The sequence below is a fragment of the Pongo pygmaeus genome, chromosome 10 (assembly GCF_028885625.2).
Source record: "Pongo pygmaeus isolate AG05252 chromosome 10, NHGRI_mPonPyg2-v2.0_pri, whole genome shotgun sequence".
Taxonomy (NCBI): domain Eukaryota; kingdom Metazoa; phylum Chordata; class Mammalia; order Primates; family Hominidae; genus Pongo; species Pongo pygmaeus.
This window is the reverse complement of record NC_072383.2, coordinates 119,344,571-119,366,435: the sequence shown is the minus strand read 5'-3', so window position 1 is coordinate 119,366,435 and position 21,865 is coordinate 119,344,571. Positions and strand designations below refer to the sequence as shown.

The following is a 21,865-nucleotide window of genomic DNA, read 5'->3' as shown; positions in this document are numbered from 1 at the left end:
CCCAACCTTAGGGAGAAAAGTGTTTAAGTGTTTAGACTTTCAGCATTAAATATATTAGCTGTAGGTATTATAGAGTAGCCAAAACAATTTTGAAAAACAGAACAAAGTTGGAGCGACTTGATTTCAAGAAGAATTGTAAATCTGCATTAATCAAGACAGTGTGGGAAGTAGCATAATGATGCTGTATATCATGAAACAGAATAGAGAGCTCAAAAATAGATCCACATACATACCATCAATTAATTTTTGACAAAGGTGCCAGGGTGATTCAATGAGGAAAGGAAGCTGGAACTGAAACATATCTGTATGGAAGGAACAAATGAATCATGACCCCTACCTCACATCATAAGCAAAAATTTAACTTAAAATGAATCAGAGACCTAAATGGAAAAACTAAACCTACAAAACTTCTAGAAGGCCAGGCTCAGTGGCTCATGCCTGTAATTCCATTGCTTTCAGAGGCTGAGGCAGGAGGATCACTTGAGCCCAGGAGTTCAAGACCAGCCTGAGCAACATAGTGAAACCTTGGCTCTACCAAAAAAAAAAAAGAATTTAATTAGCCAGGTGTGGTGGTGTGCACCTATAGTCCCAGTTACTTAGGAGACTAAAGTGGGAAGATTGCTTGAGCCCAGGAGTTCAAGACTGCAGTGAGTTATGGTCACACCACTGCACTCCAGCCTAGGTGACAAAGCGAGACTCTATCTCTAAAACAAACAAACAAACTTCTAGAAGAAGCAAGAAAAAACTTGGTGGCCTAGGGGTAGGCAGAGATTTCTTAGGACACAAAAAAAGCACAAATAATAAAAACAATTGTCAGACAGCACTTCATTAAAATCTTAATTTCTTCTTCCAAAGACATTGTTTTAAAAATGAAACTGTAAGCCACAGATCAAAAGAAAATATGCATTATATAAATATGACAAAAGACTGAATATATAAATACTCAGTATCCAGAATATATAAATAATTCTTACAACTAAATAAGGAGAAGGCAGGTAATCCAGTGTATTAGTCAGGGTTCTCTAGAGGGAGAGGACTAATAGGATAGATGTATATATGAAGGGGAGTTTATTAAGGAGTATTGATTCACACGATCACAAAGGGCAGTCCCACAATAGGCCGTCTGCAAGCTGAGGAGCAAGGAAGCCAGTCCGAGTCCCAAATCTTCAAAAGTAGAGAAGCCCACAGTGCAGCCTTCAGTCTGTGGCCAAAGGCCCAAGAGCCCCTGGCAAATCACTGGTGTAAGTCCAAGAGTCCAAAAGCTGAAGAACTTAGAGTCTGATGTTCGAGGGCAGGAAGCATCCAGCATGGGAGAAAGATGAAGGCTGGAAGACTCAGCAAGTGGGCTCCTTCCACCTTCTTCTGCCTGCTTTATTCTAGCCAGACTGGTAGCTGATTAGATGGCGACCACCTGGATTGAGGGTGGGTCTGCCTGTCGCAGTCCACTGACTCAAATGTTAATCTCCTTTGGCAACAAACTCTCAGACACACCCAGGAACAAAACTTTGCATACTTCAATCCAATCAAGTTGACACTCAATATTAACCAACACAAGTCCACTCCTTGTCAACTTGAACCCATACCCATCTCCTGAAATCATACATAACCTTCAAATAAAGACAATAATAAGGTCGTAATTACACCCAACATAATATGGCTATCCTTTGTACAACTGGAAGCACGCTAATCCTTAACCTAAATGCTATCACATAAAGTTAACAACACTTAAATGCTGACATGAAGTCAGTAAATCTTACATCACATGATAAAGGAAAAAGAAAGGAAATAAAATGAAGACATTTTCTTAGTACAAGTGTATACAGGCACAAACATATTCTTAACAAAATGAGGAGGATATTCAATATTCAATGCAATTACAGTCCTTGTTTCTGCCACCAGTCACGTGGTGGTAGTTGTATTATGACTACCTTCTTCTACTACCCAGACTGTATTCCCTTTGCCTTCAGGAAGCACCTCAGTGGGTTGTGGTTTTTTTTACCTGGTGGAGTGACCCACACCTTCATTCCTGTAGGGTCCGGGTCATTTGCAGTCCTGCCTGGATTGGGTTGTTGTAGTTTCCCGTTGACCTTAATCACAGGGCACGGGAATACTAAGAGATGCCCTGTGGGATCTTCTGTATTTCACGCATACTCTTCCTTACCTCCATTGTGGAGTAGTAGACTGATTTCATCTTGATAGTCTGGGTCAGTCACCCCAGCCAATACTGTAATTTCTTCTTAGCCCGTTGACTTAGAGGCAGGAGGAGCCCAAAGTGTCCAGGTGACAATCTTAACTTCCACTTTAATGGAATCATTGTTGTGTCTCCTGGTGGCAGTGTTCCTCCCTCTGGAACTAAGACCTCTAGGCCAGCAGAACATAATGTTGCAGGAACAGGAAGCAAAAATTTTGCTAGTGGGTCACTAGGGGTGTCAGTGAGTGGTACCACTTCCACTTCCACTTCCATCCCTGGACCCGTTAATCCTGGCTATGGGGGAAACAGTACCATATATTGGACACTGATTCAGAGCATATGTGGTCTTCCGGAGAACTTTGCCCCAGGCCTGCAAACTATTGTCACCTAGTTGGCACTGTAATTGTGACCTCAAAAGGCCATTCCACTGTTCTATCAATCCAGCTGCTTCGGGATAATGAGGAACATGGTAAGACCAGTGAATTCCATGAGCATGAGCCCACTACCACACTTCTTTAGCTGTAAAGTGAGTGCCTTGGTCAGAGGCAATGCTGTGTGGAATACCATGGCGGTGGATAAGGCACTCTGTGAGTCCATGGATGGTAGTCTTGGCAGAAGCATTGCATGTAGGATAGGCAAAACCGAATCCAGAGTGTCTATTCTGGTAAGGACAAACCGCTGCCCTTTCCATGATAGAAGAGGTTCAATAAGTCAACCTGCCACCAGGTAGCTGGCTGATCACCCCGAGGAATGGTGCCATATCGAGGGCTCAGTGTTGATCTCTGCTGCTGGCAAACTGGGCACTCAGCAGTAGCTGTAGCCAGGTCAGCCTTGGTGAGTGGATGTCCATGTTGCTGAGCCCATGCATAACCTCCATTCCTGCCACCATGGCCACTTTTTTCATGGGCCCATTAGGTGATGACAGGGGTGGCTGGGGAAAGATGCTGAGTGGTGTCCACAAAATGAGTCATCCTATCTACTTGATTATTAAAGTCCTACTCTGCTGAGGTCACCCTTTGGTAAGCATTCACCTGGGATACAAATATCTTCACAGTTTTTGACCACTCAGAGAGGTCCATCCACATATCTCTTCCCCAAATTTCTTTATCACCAATTTTTGAATCATGCTTTTTCCAAGTCCCTGACCATCCAGCCAAACCATTGGCCACAGCCCATGAATCAGTACATAATCGCACATCTGGCCATTTCTCCTTCCAGGCAAAGTGCACAACCAGGTGCACCACTTGAAGTTCTGCCCACTGGGAAGATTTCCCTTCACCACTGTGCTTCAGGGATGTCCTAGAAACGGCCTATAGTGCTGCAGCTGTCCACTTTGGGGTGGTGCCCGCATATCATGCAGAACCATCTGTAAACCAGGCGCTAGTGTTCTCTTCCTCTGTCAACAGATCATAGGGAGCTCCCCACGAGGTCATCGGTGCAGGCTGGGGAAGAGAAGGCAGGATGGCAGGAGTGGAGACCACGGGCATTTGAGCCACTTCTTCATGTAACTTACTTGTGCCTTCAGGACCTGCTCGAGCCCCATCATGTACACACCACTTCCATTTGATGATGGAATGCGGCTGTGCATGCCCGACTTTATGGCTAGATGCGTCAGAGAGCACCCAGTTCTTGACAGGCAGTTCAGGACACTTGGTGACTTGATGACCCATCATCAAACGTTCAGTTTCTGCCAAAGCCCAGTAACAGGTCAAGAGCTGTCTCTCAAAAGGAGAGTAGTTAACTGCAGAACATGTCAGGACCTTGCTCCAAAATCCTAGAGGCCTCCGCTGTGATTCACCTATGGGAGCCTGCCAAAGGCTCCAAACAGCATCCCTGTCTGCCACTGACACCTCAAGCGCCACGGGATCTGCTGGGTCATATGGCCCAAGTGGCAGAGCAGCTTGCACAGAAGCCTGGACCTGTTGCAGAGCCTTCTCCTGTTCTGAACCCCACTCAAAACTGGCAGCCTTTCGGGTCACTCAATAAATGGGCCAGAATAACAAACCCGAATGAGGAATGTCTTGCTTCCAAAATCCAAATAGCCACTAGGCGTTGTGCCTCTTTCTTGGTTGCAGGAGGGGCCAAATGCAGCAACTTATCCTTCACCTTAGAAGGGATATCTCAACGGGCCCCACACCACTGGACCCCTAGAAATTTGACTGAGTTAGAAGGTCCCTGAATTTTAGTCGGATTTATTTCCCATCCCTTGGCACGCAAATGTCTCATCAATAAGTTGAGTGTGTTTGTTATTTGTCGCTCACTGGATCCAATCAGCATAATGTAATCAATGTAATGGATCAGTATGATATCCTGTGGAAGGGAAAAATGATCAAGATCTCTGCGAACAAGATAATGACACAAAGCTGGAGAGCTGATATACCCCTGAGGTAGGACAGTGAAGGTATATTGCTGGCCTTGCCAGCTGAAGGCAAATTGCTTCTCGTGGGCCTTATGGACAGGAATGGAGACAAAGGCACTTGCCAAATCAATAGCTGCATACCAGGTACCAGGAGATGTGTTAATTTGTTCAAGCAATGGAACCGCATCTGGTACAGGTGCAGCAGCTACAGTTGGAGTCATCACTTAGTTAAGCTTACAGTAATCCACTGTCATCCTCCAAGATCCATCTGTCTTCTGCATAGGCCAAATAGGACAGTTAAATGGGGATGTGGTGGGAATCACCACCCCTGCATCTTTCAAGTGCTTGTTGGTGGCACAAATCTCTGCAGTCCCTCCAGGGATGCAATGTTGTATTTGGTTTACCATTTTTCTAGGTAGAGGCAGCTCTAATGACTTCCATTTGGCCTTTCCCACTATAGTAGTCCTCATCCTACCAGTCAGGGAGCCTATGCGGGGGTTCTGCCCGCTGCTAAGTATGTCTCTGCCAATCATGCATTCTGGCACTGGGGAAATGACCACAGGATGAGTCCGGAGACCCACTGGACCCACTGTAAGTTGGACCTGAGCTAAAACTCCATGAATTACCTGACCTCCATAAGCCCCTACTTTAACTGGAAGACCGCAGTGTTTTGAGTTCCCTGGAATCAATGTCAGCTCAGAGCCAGTGTCCCATAGTCCCCAAAAAGTCTGATCATTCCCCTTTCCCCAGTGCACAGTTACCGTGGGGAGGTCTGCCTGGGGAAGGATGGAAGAAAGATTAATGGTATAAATTGTCAGAAAGGTAGTGGGGTTCTTCCTCAAAGGGACTTGGCCTCCCCTTTATTCAAGGGATTCTGGGTCTGTAAACTGGTTCAAGTCTGGAAATTGATTGAGGGGCCGCGATTCTCTGTTTTTATAATTCAAATTAGTCTTTTGTCCACTTGACCTGGAAGTTTTCTGCTTATACAAATTAAGTAAGAATGCAGTAGGCTTCCTATCAATTTCATGTCTAGGAATACCGTGATTAATTAGCCAATGCCAGAGCTCTACATAAGTCAGACTATTCTGATTGCTGCTTTGCCTCTGCTGTCCATTATGGTAAGTATACCCACCTTGCCTCTGACAGTTGGGTGCCGCCACTTGGCCCCTGACACCTCGGGATCCAATTATTCCTGTTGCATTTACATTTTCTAATTGAGTGACTGCAATTCCCACTGTAAGATCTGGCATACAGAGAAGAGCAATCACAGAGCTCCTCAAGGATGCAGGTGCTCCCCTCTCAAATCTATTTCGCAAAGTATTGGTGGAGGGTATGTCTTCTGGACCCTCCCAGCTGGAAAGAGTAGGTCTAAAGTGACTAATCCACTCCAGCATCCCAATCTCCCTAAGCCTTTGGATCCCTTCCTCTATATTAAACCAAGGGAGATCAGGCATTTCCAGCTCGCTCACAGTGGGCCATCTTTTGATCCCTATTTCAGCTAACCAAGCAAATAAACAGAATATTTTTTTTAACTCCCCAAGCTGCAACATTAAATGCAGGATCCCTGCTTAGTGGGCCCATATCAGTAAATTCAGCCTGATCCAACTTTATGTTCCTTCCACCATTATCCCACACCCTTAATATCCATTCCCATGCCTGTTCTCCAGATTTTTGCTTATATAAGTTAGAAAACTCAAGCAGTTGTTTTGGGGTGTAGCACACCTCCTTGAGGGTCACACTCTGAACCTCATCTCTAGGGGCCTGCTGGGACTTGAGTCTAGTTACAGGTCTAGAAGCAAACAGGGATGTTGGTGGTGGGTCCTGAAGAGAATCAGCATTGTCTTGCCTGGCAACTGCCTCAGGGGAGGCCATCACTATTGCCTCAGGCAGTGCATGGTTAATCTCCTCAGACAAAGGTGGAAAGGCTGATGACAGCATAGGTGGGGAGGGGATGTTGTCACCACTAAGGGTGGGGAGGCTGTTTCCTCTGGCAAAAAAAGGCTCATCAGAGTTTACATGCTCAGCGTCCCTGGCTTCATCAGATTCATCCCAAACGTCCCCATTCCAAGTTGCAGACCCCATTCCTTTCCAATCAATGCCCTAACTTTAACAGTAGACACCTGGCGAGACTGAGCGTGCACCTTTCCTTGCAGGTCACCCACTCTCATGATAAGAGCGTGTGTCTGATTTTCCACAATTTCAGCCCTTTGTCTACAGGAGATAAGACTCTCACTCAAGGTAATCGTAGAAGACTTGAGGCTCAGTATGTGCTTCTGGAGCCGGGAGTTAGAACCCCTGAGCTCATCCTTTTCTTTCGTCACTTTGTCCAGCAAACTTAGGAGCAATCAACCAACTTCATTATATTCCTTGGTTCTCCACAAACGGCCAAAAGTATTATGTATAGAGTCACTAAACTCCTTGCCTCTCACCTCTCATGAGTGGTGGATCAGGAGTATCAAAAGCATTTATTTTGCATAACTTTCTTTTTTTATTTTTATTTTTTGAGACAGAGTCTCGCTCTGTCACCAGGCTGGAGTGCAATGGCGGGGTCTCTGCTCACTGCACCTCTGCCTCCCGGGTTCAAGTGATTCTCCTGCCTCAGCCTCCCGAGTAGCTGGGACCACAGGCAAGTGCCACCACGCCCAGCTGATTTCTGTATTTTTAGTAGAGACGGGGTTTCACCATGTTGGCCAGGATGGTCTCCATCTCTTGACCTCGTGATCCACCCGCCTTGGCCTCCCAAAGTACTGGGATTACAGGCGTGAGCCACCGCGCCCGGCCCTATTTTGCATAACTTTCTAAATAGTTCATGCCAAGGACTATTAGTCTTCTCCATACTATTAGAAGTAGAGTCCTTAGCATTTTGGGGTCTAATCAGATTAAGCAGCCAACTCCAGAAACCCCAAAACCAACTAAAGAAATCCATCCTTAAAATTCTGTTCCTCGGCTGGGCGCAGTGGCTCATGCATGTAATCCTAGCACTTTGGGAGGCTGAGGCGCGTGGATAACCTGGAGTCAGGAGTTCGAGATCAGCCTGGCCAACATGGTGAAACTCCAGCTCTACTAAAAATACCAAAAAAAAAAAAAATATATAGCTGGGCATGGTGACAGGAGCCTATATTCCCAGCTACTCGGGAGGCTGAGGCAGGAGAATCACTTGAACCCGGGAGGTGGAGGCTGCAGTGAGCCAAGATTGTGCCATTGCACTCCAGCCTGGGCAACAAGAGCAAAACTCTGTCTCAAAAAAAAAAAAAAAGAAATTCTGTTCCTCTAGAACCACCCCATTTTCAGTACGAAAATCTGTATTAGTCAGGGTTCTCTAGAGGGACAGAACTAACAGGATAGATGTATATATGAAAGGGAGTTTATTAAGGAGTTTTGACTCACACGATCACAAAGTGAAATCCCGCAATAGGCCATCTGCAAGTTGAGGAGCAAGGAAGCCAGTCTGAGTCCCAAAACCTCAAAAGTAGGGAAGCTCCCAGTGGCAGCCTTCAGTCTGTGGCCAAAGGCCCAAGAGCCCCTGGCAAATCACTGGTGTAAGTCCAAGAGTCCAAAAGCTGAAGAACTTGGAGTCTGACGTTCGAGGGCAGGAAGCATCCAGCATGGAAGAAAGATGAAAGCCGGAAGATTCAGGGAGTCTGCTCATTCTACATTCTTCTGCCTCCTTTATCCTAGCCGCACTGGCATCTGATTAGATAATGCCCACCCAGATTGAGGGTGGGTCTGCCTCTCGCAGTCCACTGACTCAAATGTTAATCTCCTTCAGCAACACCCTCACAGAAACACCCAGGAACGATAATTTGCATCCTTCAATCCAATGAAGTCGACACTGAATATTAACCATCACGCCCAGTTAAAAAAAAAAAAAAAGGCTAAATAATTGAACAAATACTTTACAGAAGAAGACATACAAATGGCAAATAAGCATGATGAAAAGATGCTCAATATCTTCAGTTGGCAGGGGAGTACAAATTAAAACCATAATAAGTCACCACTACACACAGATTAGAATGGCTAAAATTAACAAGACTGATGATACAAAGTGTTGGTGAGGACATGGAGCAACTGGAGCTCTCATAAGCTGCTGGTGGGAGTGTAAAATGGCACAATTACATTGGAAAAGTTTGGCAGTTTCTTATAAAGTTAAATATACACTTCCCATATGATCTAGTAATTCTCCTAGCTATTTGCCTGAGACAAATGAAACTATCTGTCCACACAAAAGGCATACATGAACTTCATAGCAGCTTTATTCAGAAGAGCCCCAAACCGGAGACAACCCAAATGTCGCTCAACAAGAGAACTGAATAAATGACTTGTGTTATATTGATATGGTGGAATAGTACTGAGCAATAAAAAATAAGTAATTATCAGGCCAGGCACGGCGGCTCACACCTGTAATCCCAGCACTTTGGGAGGCTGAGACAGGAGAATCGCTTGAGGCCAGGAGTTTGAGGCCAGCCTGGGCAACATAGTGAGACCCCCATATCTACAAAAAAAAAAAAAGGAAAAGGAAATTAGCTGGGCATGGTGGCACGCACCTGTATAGTCCCAGCTACTCAGGAGGCTAAGACAAGAGGATCGTTTGAACCAGGTTGGTCTCAAACTTCTGACCTCAGGTTATCTGCCCGTCTCAGCCTCCCAAAGTGCTGAGATTATGTAGTGACAGATAGCAGATGGGTGATTACCTAGAACAGGGCCAGGAGGATGGACTGCAAAGACACCTGTAATCCCAGCACTTTGGGAGCCCGAGGTGGGTGGATCACCTGAGGTCAGGAGTTCGAGACCAGCCTGGCCAACGTGGTAAAACCCCATCTCTACTAAAAATACAAAAATTAGCTGGACGTGGTGGTAGGCGCCTGTAATCCCAGCTATTCGGGAGGCTGAGGCAGTAGAATCGCTTGAACCCAGGAGGTGGAGGCTTCAGTGAGCTGAGATCGCGTCACTCTATCTCAGGAGTCCTGAGATGATCTGACCTCAGGCAGATCACCTGAGGTCAAAAGTTCAAGACCAGCCTGGCCAACATGGTGAAAACTCCGTCTCTACTAAAAATACAAAAATTAGCTGGGGGTGGTGGCGCGTGCCTGTAATCCCAGCTATTTGGGAGGATGAGGCCAAAGAATCGCCTGAACCTGGGAGTTGGAGGTTGCAGAGAGCTGAGATCGTGCCACTGCACTCCAGCCTGGGCAACAGAATGAGACTCCATCTCAAAAAAAAAAACTTCACGGCCAGGTACGGTGGCTCACGCCTGTAATCTCAGCAGTTTGGGAGGCCAAGGTGGACAGATCATGAGATCGAGATCAAGACCATCCTGACCAACATGGTGAAACCCCGTCTCTACTAAAAATACAAAAATTGCTGGGTGTGGTGGTGCATGCCTGTAATCCCAGCTACTCGGGAGGCTGAGGCAGGAGAATCACTTGAACCAGGGAGGTGGAGGTTGCAGAAAAAACTTCACCTGGGTTCAATTCTTGGCTCTGCCACTTCCTAGTTTACAATCTTGGGCAAGCTACTTCACTTTTCTGTGACTCTATCTTCTCATCTGAAAGGAAAATAATACTTTCTTTCACGGTAAAGTAATAATAATCATCATTCTCTTATAGGATCTTTGTTTTTGTTTTTTTAGATAGCCCCATAGGGTTTTTGAGACTTAAATGGAATTTTTTTGTTTTGTTTTGTTTCGTTTTGTTTTGAGATGGAGTCTCACTCTGTCGCCCAGGCTGGAGTGCAGTGGTGCAATCTCGGTTCACTGCAACCTCTGCCTCCCTGGTTCAAGTGATTCTCCTGCCTCGGCCTCCCGAGTAGCTGGGATTACAGGTGCCTGCCACCACACCCAGCTAATTTTTGTATTTTTAGTAGAGATGGGGTTTCATCATGTTGGCCAGACTGGTCTTGAACTCCTGACCTCAAGTGATCCTCCCACCTCAGCCTCCCAAAGTGCTGGGATTACAGGCGTGAGCCACCGCACCCAGCTTAAATGGAATTTAAATTAGCTAATTTATTGAGAACCATGGCAGCCAACCTCCACGAAGGCCTCCAGTGGTTTCTGCTTCTCGGGATTCAAGCACCTCCACGTTAAATAGGTCTGACCACTGTCACCAATAGGAGATTGTGGAAATGACAGCCTATGATTTTTGAGATGAGGGAGGCCATAAAACACACTGACCACCCTTTTTTTTTCTTTTTTTTTTTTTTTTTTTTTTGAGACAGAGTCTCACTCTGTCACCAGTCTGGAGTGCAGTGAGCCGAGATTGGGCCACTCCGCCTTCTGGGTTCAAGTAATTCTCCTTCCTCAGCCTCCCGGGTAGCTGGGATTACAGGCGCATGCAGCCACGCTCAGCTAATTTTTGTATTTTTAGTAGAGACGGGCTTTCATCATGTTGGCCAGGATGGTCTCAATCTCTTGACCCTGTGATCCGCCTGCCTCGACCTCCCAAAGTGCTGGGATTACAAGTGTGAGCCACCACGCCTGACCTTTTTTTTTTTTTTTTTTTTTTTAGATGCTCTGTCGCCCAGCCTGGAGTGCAGTGGTGTGATGTTGACTCGCTGCAACCTCTCCCTCCCAGGTTCAAGAGATGCTCCAGCCTCAACCTCCCAAGCAGCTGGGATTACAGGCATGCACCACCACGCCTGGCTAATTTTTGTATTTTTAGTAGAGACGGGGTCTCATCATTTTGGCCAGGCTGGTCTGAACTCCTGACCTCAAGTGATCTGCCTGCCTCAACCTCCCAAATTGTTGGGATGACAGGCGTGAGCCACCACTCCTGGCCTGATCACTGTTTCATGGGGAAGCCAACCACCATGTCATGAGGACACTCAAGCAGCCCTATGGAAAGGTCTGGATGGCAAGGAACTAAATCCTCCTGCCAGAAGCCAGCACCAGCCTGCCAGCCATGTGGGTGAGCCGGGTACGTCCTTCAATCCCCGGCAAGCCTTTGGGTGACTGGCTGACTTTTTTTTTAACTTAACTATTTTATTTAATTTTTTTATTTTTGTGGATACATAGTACGTATATATATTTATGGGGTATGTAAGATGTCTGGATGCAGGCATGCAATGTGAAATAATCACATCATGGAAAATGGGGTACCCATCCCTTCAAGCATTTATCCTTTGTGTTGCAAACAATCCAATTACACTCCCTGAGTTATTTTAAAATGTACTATTAAATTATTAGGCCAGGCGCGGTGTCTCACGCCTGTAATCCCAGCACTTTGGGAGGCTGAGGCGGGCTGATCATCTGAGGTCAGGAGTTTCAGACCAGCCTAGCCAACATGGTGAAACCCCGTCTCTACTAAAAATACAAAAAAATTAGCTGGGTGTGGTGGTGGGTGCCTGTAGTCCCAGCTACTCGGGAGGCTGAGGCAGGAACATCATTTGAACCCGGGAGGTGGAGGTTGCAGGTGAGATCGCACCACTGCTCTCCAGCCTGGGTGACATAGCAAGACTCCAACTCAAAAAAAAAATTTAATTTAATTTAATTTAATTTAATTTAATTTAATTTAAAAAATTAAAAATTTTTAAAAATTAAAAAGCTGAAATGTAACAATTTTATATAATATATATATTTTATATTATATATAATATTATATATATATTTTATATAATATATATAAATATAATATATATATTTTATATAATATATATAATATAATATATATATATAATTATATATATATATTATATAAAATTGACCATAGTCACACCCTGTTGTGCCATCAAATACTAGGTCTTATTCATTCATTCATTCTTTTTTTTTTTTTTTTGAGACAGGGTCTCACTCTGTCACCCGGGCTGGAGTGCAGTGGCACGATCTCAGCTCACTGCAGCCTCGATCTCCAGGCTCAAGCCATCCTCCCACCTCAGCCTCCCAAGTAGCTGGGACTATAGACATGCGCCACCATACCTGGCTAATCCTGGCTAATTTTTGTGTGTGGTAGGGGGTAGAGACGGGATTTTGCCATGTTGCCCAGGCTGTTATTCTTTCTTTCTAGCTTTTTTTTTTTTGTATCCACGACCACAACTTCATGAGCCAGAACCGCTCAGTTCAGCTGCTCCCAATTCCTGGCCCACAGAAACCATGTAGGGTAATAAATATTATTGTTTAAAGCCATTAAGTTTTGGGGTAATTTGTTACACAGGAGTCAATAAACTAATATGAACACTACCAGTATAATAGCTAATATTTATGAAGCATATATTCTATCACTTACTAGTCCTACCCCCATCACTACTAGCAGGGAAGAGGTCCGATATCCTCCATTTGCCCATCTGGGGCACTTCCCCAGCCTGCCGTGTGCCCAAGGAGACTCAGCTGTTCAGACTCAACAGGCTTCCATATCACTCTGGCTTCTAATCTGGTTTGGCCAAGGAGGACTCCCCAGGAGGAGACTGAAGGGAGAAGGTGGAGTGACTCAGGATATTTATGCATCTGCTTCCTCCTGAAGGGCACCTCAGGCTGGTTAACAGAAGGTCACAGCTTCTCTTTTTTCTTTTTTTTTTTTTTAGACAGAGTCTTGTTCTGTCACCCAGGCTGGAGTGCAGCGGTGCAACCTCGGCTCATTGCAACCTCCACCTCCTAGGTTCAAGTGATTCTCCTGCCTCAGCCTCCTGAATAGCTTGGACTACAGGCGCATGCCACCACGCCCGGCTAATTTTGTATTTTCAGTAGAGACAAGGTTTCACCATGTTGGCCAGGCTGGTCGAATGATCAGCCCACCTCGGCCTCCCAGAGTGCTGGGATTACAGGCATGAGCCATCTTGTCTGGCCAACAGCTTCTCTTAAAGTGACCCTCTCCACATAACTTTCTGGCTAGTGGGAACTGCTCCTGCCATGCCTAAGGAGGTAACGGCCCTCCCATTGTAACCAGTCTCGGCACTGCACTGTCTCCTGCGATTTCTGTACACCCTGTCCACATCTAAATGATCCCTTTAGTCAGCCTTCCTTAAGTCACCCAATTTGAGCATGCCATCTGTTTCCCACTGGGACTAATGGCCACCCCAATTTAGGAACCCCTATTTGGCCAGGCGCAGTGGCTCATGCCTGTAATCCCAGTACTTTGAGAGGCTGAAGCAGGAGGATCCCTTGAGCCCAGGGGTTTGAGACCAGCCTGGGCAATACAGCGAGACCTCATCTCTACAAAACATAAACAAAATTAGTTGGGCGTGGTGGCAACTGCCTGTAGTCTCATCTACTCTGGAAGCTGAAGTAAGAGGATCGATGGAGCCCAGGAGGTAGAGGCTGCAGTGAGCTAACAAAAAAAAAAAAAAAAAAAAAAAGGAGAACCCCCACTTTAGAGAAGGAAATGGAAATTCAAAGAGGAGCAAATGGGAAAGCAACAGGGGCCACCTGGGGGTGTGCACAGCAGCTAATAGGCACTAGTGGATGCTTGATAAATATCTGAATTAATGAGTGAATGAATGACTTGGTGTCACTGGGAAGGACCCACCTGACCTTACCATAGGTTCTGGGACAGCAGGTCAGTATCTGAACTACTTCGGCCCGACACTGGTGACCAGTTCCCTCGCCCAGCCCAGAGTCTTAAGCTTCAGGAAGTTTTGCATTGGAAGGATTAACACACAGCCCGGGACACCCAGGAAGCAGCCCCCAAGCTCAGTGAGAGACTCAAGAGTTATTTTTGAAAAGCAAGCAAGGCCTGCAGGCGGCCCTGGCAGAGGCAGAACGCAGAGAGAACAGACAGCTACCACAGAACCCACGCCCCACGCCTGTGACGTGGGCCCCACGCACGGCGACATAACATGGTGGCAGAGGCGGGGAGGTGTCCTGTGACCCCTTGGGAATTTTATTTTAATTGTGGTAAAATATACATCACATAAAATGCATCCTTGGGAGTTTTTACTGCTCCCGCCCCAGGCTGAATGACATTGAGGACTGGGTTCCCACAGGAACAGGGAGTGGGAACACCAGCCAAACACATTTGCATCCAAATGGTGTGTGAGCTTTTGCTCAAGTCTGGGAAAATCCTGGAACTGGAGGGAGGGTCATTTCTCTGAGGCAAAGTTGGGGTCTGAGGATTAGGACACAGGTGACAAAATTAATATTAGCGGTGCATGGTGGTGCATGCCTATAGTCCCAGCTATTCGGGAGGCTGAGGCAGGAGAATCGCTTGAACCTGGGGGGTGGCAGTTGCAGTGAGCAGAGATTGCGCCACTGCACTCCAGCCTGAGCAACAGAGCGAGACTCCGTTTCAAAAAATAAAAAATTAAAATGGTAATTAAAAAAAAGAAACAGGTAACAGCCTCTATCCCTGCAAAATAGTGGGGTGGCAGGAGTGGCTGTGGGGTCCGGGAGGAGGGGAGCAGGGGAGCAGGTGCTGGCCCTCAAGGGAGGGCTGGGAACTGCCGGCACGGAAAGCAGCAGCCGAGCAGCAGAACGCGGCTAATGAGCCGTGCAGGTGAAGGAAGAGGTGTCTGCAATGGGGTGGAGGTCGCAGGCAGCCAGAGGGAGCCATCAAGGCCCCAAAATAACTCCTGCTCCTGCAGAAGAAACTGGAAATAATCAAGGTGGGAATAATCCGAAAATCCCTCAGAGAGGGGCTGCTAAGAGGCCTTGTGTTTCCAAGCAGGGATTAGAGAGGAAGAAAATAAACAAAAGATGGGGTTTGTCCTGGAAAACGGTGCCAACATGAAAGCAAGGTCTTCCTAGGGCCTTGGTCAGAGGACCACCAGTAGCTAATATCTATTGAGCGCCTACTATTGTATGCCTGATGCATACATATGGCTAAGCATGTGAGCTCTGACGTCAGCCTGCCTGGATTGGAATTCCTGCTCTACTTCCTGCTAGCTGTGTGACCTCTGAAGAGTTATTTCCCCATTCTGAGCTTCAGTTTTCTTATCTGGAAAATGGGGATAAAATTCATACCTGCCCCACAGGGAAGCTGAGGGTAAGTGCTCGATACATGTGAACTTTTATTATAATAGAAATATTTCCAGGGGCTCATTTCCTGGGATTACTGGTGGCTCATACCTATAATCCCAGCACTTTGGGAGGCCGAGGTGAGTGGATCACCTGAGGTCAGGAGTTGGAGACCAGCCTGGCCAACATGGCAAAACCCCATCTCCACTAAAAATACAAAAATCAGCCAGGTGTGGTGGCAGGTGCCGGTAGTCCCAGCTACTTGGGAGGCTGAGACATGAGAATTGCTTGTACCCGGGAGACGGAGGTTGCAGTGAGCTGAGATTCACTGTGACTCCAGCCTGGGTGACAGAGAGACTCTGTCTCAAGAAACAAAACAAAACAAAACAAATCTTTCCAGCAATGCTGGGGAAAGAGGGTTAGGTTTTGTCTCCTCATTCTACAGGGTAGTGAACCAAGGCTCAGAGAGCCCAAGGTCACATGGCTAATAAGTGAAAGTGTCAGGATGGTGACCCATGTGAGTCTAAGTCAGAAGCATGTGTATTCACTAGCCCGGGCCACCCTGCTCGCTCCTCATTGTGCAGGGAGGAGGGCAGTGGCCCACAGGCAGGGCGCAGCCCCTCACTCGCTGCCTCTCTCTGGGCCCCATGCTGGGAGCAGATACAGCATGCACGTGGGAAACAGCCTCTGGGTGAGACATGTACAGTGGAGAGGGAAGAGCACTGCCCTTGAGAGTGGAAACTTGGCTGAGTTCTTTCCTCTCACTGGGCCTCAGTTTCCCCGGTTGCAGAAAAAGGGGTGGTAACAGGTGGCTCGAGTCCTGGAGAGTCTAGATTCTTGCTCCCTGGTTCTCTGGTGAGTGTCCGGTGCAGGCAGCAGTGAAAAGAGGACAAGAGAGGGACCTGGGCCACTGCCAGGCGGTCTCCCCTTTGTCACTTCCCTCCCTTCTCCTGGTGAATAGTTCCAGGCAGAGGGAACAGCAAAAGCAAAGGTTGGGAAATGAGAGCGAGCATGGCACGTTTGGGGAGCTGCAGGTAGAAGAATCCTGTCACCCGGTTTATTCATTTATTCAATTATTTAATCAACGTTTAGTAACCCGGTTTACTCATTTGATTATTCAACCAGCATTTATCACTGTGTGCCAGGCAGTGTGCCAGGCAGTGTTGATACAGCGGTGAACAAAACAGAAAACCACCATCTTCACGGGGCTCATTCTTTTTTCTTTCCTTTTTTTTTTTTTTTTTGAGATAGGATCTTGCTCTGTCGCCCAGGCTGGAGTGCAATGGTGTGATCTTGGCTCACTGCAGCCTCCACCTCCTGGGTTCAAGTGATTCTCCTGCCTCAGCCTCCTGAGTAGCTGGGATTCAGGTGCCTGCCACCATGCCCGGATAATTTTTTTCTATTTTTAGTAGAGACAGGGTTTCACCGTGTTGACCAGGCTGGTCTCAAACTTCTGACCTCAAGTGATCCACCCACCTTGGCCTCCCAAAGTACTGGGATTACAGGCGTGCGTCACCCCACTCAGCCTCATGGGGCTCATTTTAATTGGGGGAGATGGAAAAACCAAGTAAACAAATCAATACCCAGGATCATTTCAGCATGGGATAAGCATTTACGTGAATAAAAGCTAATACGTGTAAAGCATCTGCTATGGGTCAGGCATTGCCAACAGATGTTAAATAATTTGATCCTTGCTACCACACGATGAGGCTGTAATCACCACCCCCACTTTACAGCTGAGGAAATTGTGGCTTAACAGAGAAGTTAAGTAACCTGCCCACTGCCACACAGCATTGGAGCAGGTGGAGCTGTGATTCAAATCCAGGCCATCTGGCACCATTGTGCCGGCTGGTGAGAAGAGCACTAAATAGGGCAACTTGTCCAGGGAATAGCCCTCTAAAGAGGTGACATTTGAGCCAGGACACATGAGAAGACATCCGCCATGCAAAATCCAGGAAGCAGAAGGTTCCAGATGGAGGGAACATTGAGTGCAAAGGCCCTGAGGCAAGTAGGGGCTTCACAGGTTGGGAGAAGAGCGAGGAGGTCAGTTTTAGCTTGATGAGAGGATAGAAGAGGTCAGAGCAGTGCACAGGGCAGACATGTGGGGTTGGGGAGGAGCCTCCTCTGTCCTCCTCAAGGAGGCCCAGGAGACGTTCCCAGGAGCCTCCCGGCAGGTCTGAGGGATCTCTGGGAAGCAGGGCCTAAAGTCGTTCTGACAGGTGTGGCTCCCCTCCTCTCCCCTATCAGGCCAATGAGGCGCGGGCAAAGCTGATCTTCCCCGGGGCCCATTGCTGGGAAATGAGTGCAGCTGGAACCTGCTGTGTATCTTCGGCCAGCACCACCCACAGGTGGCCCCTCCCTGACTGATGGGGACATGGAAGGGCCCGTCTCATTCTTCCCTCTTCACCCTAAATCCACATCCTCCCTGGCCCTGTACCTCCCACAGAGCCACAAATGAGGGGCTCCCATTCTCCAGTGGAGGCTGGACCACCTAGCTCCTGCCCTCAGGGTGCCCCCCAGAGGCCTGAGTCCAGTCCCAGCTCAGTGAGGGAATGGGGTGTTCCCCAGCTTGGTCTCAGAGGGTCTGAGAGTCAAGAGTCTGACCTTAGGGAGAAATCTTGGGGGGCTGGAAAGGGATCCACGTTCCTAGTTATATAGACCTAAATTAGTCCAGACTCTACCCCCATGTGGTTTTGGGAAAGTGGCTTCACCTAAGTCTCAGTTTCATCATCTGAAAAATGGGAATAATCATACTACCTACCTCATAGGGTCACTGTGAAAATTAAATATAACATGGCTGAGAGGGGGCTTTCTGGGGCTGGAAATGTTCGATATCTTTACCTGTAAGGTGATATATAAAATTCAATGCAATGTATATTGTAGGGTGGGCTCATGCCTATAATCTTAGCACTTTGGGAGGCCGAGGTGGGTGGATGACTTGAGCTCAGGAGTTCGAGACCAGCCTGGCCAACATGGCAAAACCCCATCTCTACTAAAAATACAAAAATTAGCCAGGCGTGGTGGCAGGTGACTGTAATCCCACCTACTCGGGAGACTGAGGCAGGAGATTCGCTTGAGCCTGGGAGGCAGAGATTGCAGTGAGCCGAGATCACGCCACTGCACTCCAGCCTGGGAAACTCTGTTGGAATCTCATTCTTGAGATTCCATCTCAAAAATAACACCACCACCACTGTAGATTTGTGCATTTTACTGTATGTATGTTATAACTCAATTTTTTTTTTTTTTTTGAGACGGAGTCTCGCTCTTTCGCCCAGGCCGGACTGCTGTGGCACTCTCTCGGCTCACTGCAAGCTCTGCCTCCTGGATTCACGCCATTCTCCTGCCTCAGCCTCTGGAGTAGCTGGGACTACAGGCACCCGCAACGCGCCCAGCTAATTTTTTGTATTTTTAGTAGAGATGGGGTTTCACTGTGTTAGCCAAGATGGTCTCGATCTCCTGACCTCGTGATCCGCCCGCCTCAGCCTCCCCAAATGCTGGGATTACAGGCGGGAGCCACTGCGCCCGGCCATAACTCAATTTTTTTTTAAATGCAAAGTACCTGACCCATGGCTAGCACCACATAAATGTTAGGTAATATTAGCATAAAGTGTTCCATAAATGTTTATTGAATGTATTTGTTAAATAAGCCCTTGTAAGTACCCTTCCATGTTTTGTTTATCACTTATTTGATTCCCAGGGCTCCTGGGGCCTGGATGCCTATGGGAGCTCAAACTCAATATGTCCATGACTGAATGATTTCCTTCACCTCATTCTTGCTCCTCCTGAGGCTTCTCTAACTGCCCAGTGACTCAACCCAGAAATGTGGATGACACCCTGCCTGCCTTTTTCTGCTCTTCTTCTCTCCAACCCCCTACAGCCAACTTATTACCAAGACTTACTGTAGTAGACTCTCTCCAAAGACGGCCCCCAGCCATTCCCCCGCCACCCTATAAGGGCATGCTGACCTCCCATCAAGAGGTAGAGATTGAGGCTGGGCACGGTGGCTCACGCCCATAATCCCAGCACTTTGGGAGACCGAGACGGGCAGATCACCTGAGGTTAGGAATTTGAGACCAGCCTGGCCAATACGGTGAAACTCCGTCTCTACTAAAAGTACAAAAACTGCCCAGGCGTGGTGGCACACGCCTGTGGTCCCAGCTACTTGGGGGGCTGAGGCACAAGAGTCACTTGTACTGGGAGTGGAGACTGCAGTGAGTCAAGATTGTACCACTGCACTCCAGCCTGGGCGACAGAGCGAGACTCTGTCCCCCCCCCAAAAAAAAGAAGTAGAGATTGGCCAGGTGCAGCAGTTCACATCTGTAATCCCAGCACTTTGGGAGACTGAAGCGGGAGAAGTGCTTGAGGCCAGGAGTTCCAGCCTGGGAGAGATAGAGAGAACCCATAGCTATTAAAAAAAAAAAAAAAAAAAAAAGGTAGAGCTTAAGCTGGGTGAAGCAGCTTGTGCCTCTAATCCCAGCTACTTGAGAGGCTGAGAGAAGACGGCTTGAGCCTGGGAGGCGGAGGTTGCAGTGAGCCGAGATGGCACCACTGTACTCCAGCCTGGGTGACAGAGTGAGACCCTGTCTCAAAAACAAACACACAACCACAAAAAATAGATCAATGACATAAAGGTAGGAGCTAATACCATAGAACAATTAAAAGAAACCATAAGGCCAGGTGTGGTGGCTCACGCCTGTAGTCCCAGCTACTCGGGAGGCTGAGGCAGGAGAATCACTTGAACCTGGGAGGTGGAGGTTGCCGTGAGCCGAGATTGTGCTATTGCACTTCAGCTCGGGCAATAAGAGTGAAACTCCATCTCAGAAAAAATAAAATAAATAAAATAAAATAAACCACAGGGATAAATCTTCATGATCTAGGATTTAGCAATAGATTTTTCAATTTGACACTGAAATCACAAGAAACAAAAGAAAAAAGAGACAAATTGGATTTCACGAAAAGTAAAAACTTTTCTGCATCAAAGAACACTGTCAAGAAAGTAAACAGGCAACCTGCAGAATGGGAGGCAATATTTACACATCGTATATCTGATAAGAATTTAGTATCCAGAATATATAGAGAACTCAACAACAAAAAGACAAACAACCCTTCTAAAAAATGGGCCAAGTGGGCCAGGCGCGGTGGCTCACGCCTGTAACCCCAGCACTTTGGGAGGCCGAGGTGGGCAGGTCACGAGCTCAGGCGTTTGAGACCAGCCTGGCCAACATGGTGAAACCCTGTCTCTACTAAAAATACAAAAATTAGCCAGGCGTAGTGGTGGGTGCCTGTAATCCAAGCTACTCAGGAGACTGAGGCAGGAGAATCGCTTGAACCCGGGAGGCAGAGGATGCAGTGAGCTGAGATCGTGCCACTGCACTCCAGCCTGGACAACAAGGACAAGACTCTGTCTCAACCAAAAAAAAAAAAAAAGAGCCAAGTAAGCAAACAGACATTTCTCCAAAGAAGATATACAAATGGCCAGAAAGCATATGAAAAAGATGTTCAACATCATTGGCCATTAAGTAAATGTAAATCAAAACCACAGTAAGATATCACCCACTAGGATGGCCTTAATTTTAAAAAAGGGGGCAGAGCTCTTCCCGTTTTCCATCATGGCACAGGATGAAGGTGAAAAGGAGAACCCCACGTGGGAACTTTGCATTCACAAGCTCTGCCTCAATATCTGTGTTGGGGAGAGTAGAGACTGATCCCTGCAGCCAAAGCGTTGGAGCGGCTTGCAGCCCAGACCCTGTGTTTTCCAAAGCCAGATACACTGTCATATCATTTGACATCCGGAAAAATGAAAAGCTGAAAATGCTGTCCACTGCATAGTTCAAGAGATCAAAGCAGAAGAAATCCTGGAGAAGGGTCTAGAGGTATGGGAGTATGAGTTGAGAAAAAATAACTTCTCAGATACTGGAAACTTTGATCTTGGGATCCAGGAACACATCAATCTGGGTATCAAATATAGCCCAATTTGTGGGTCTCTACGGCCTGGACTTCTATGTGATGCTGAGTAGGCCGGGTTTCAGCATCACAGACAAGAAGCGCAGGACAGGCTGCACTGGGGCCAAACACAGAATCAGCAAAGAGGAGGCCATGCGCTGGTTCCAGCAGAAGTGTGATGGGATCATGCTTCCTCGCAAATAAATTCCCGTTTCTATCCAAAAAGCCAATAAAAAGTTTTCAGGGAAATGTAAAATGAAATAAAATAAGTGGGGAGAGAAATAACAAGTGCTGGCTGGGTACAGTGGCTCGTGCCTGTAATCCCAGCACTTTGGGAGGCCAAGGCAGGCTGATCGCCTAAGGTCAGGAGTTCGAGACCAGCCTGGCCAACATGGCGAAACCCCATCTCTACTAAAAATACAAAAATTAGCCAGGCATAGTGGCGCATGCCTGTAGTCCCAGCTACTGGGGAGGCTGAGGCTGGAGAATCGCT

The 21,865-nt window shown here is 47.2% G+C and overlaps 2 pseudogenes; one reads left to right on the top strand and one right to left on the bottom strand.

The window, feature by feature from the left end:
• Positions 1–1,899: 1,899 nt before the first annotated feature.
• On the bottom strand, positions 1,900–17,269 carry LOC129010777 (uncharacterized; annotated as a pseudogene).
• Positions 17,270–21,038: 3,769 nt separating this feature from the next.
• On the top strand, positions 21,039–21,610 carry LOC129010309 (large ribosomal subunit protein uL5-like; annotated as a pseudogene).
• Positions 21,611–21,865: the final 255 nt, after the last annotated feature.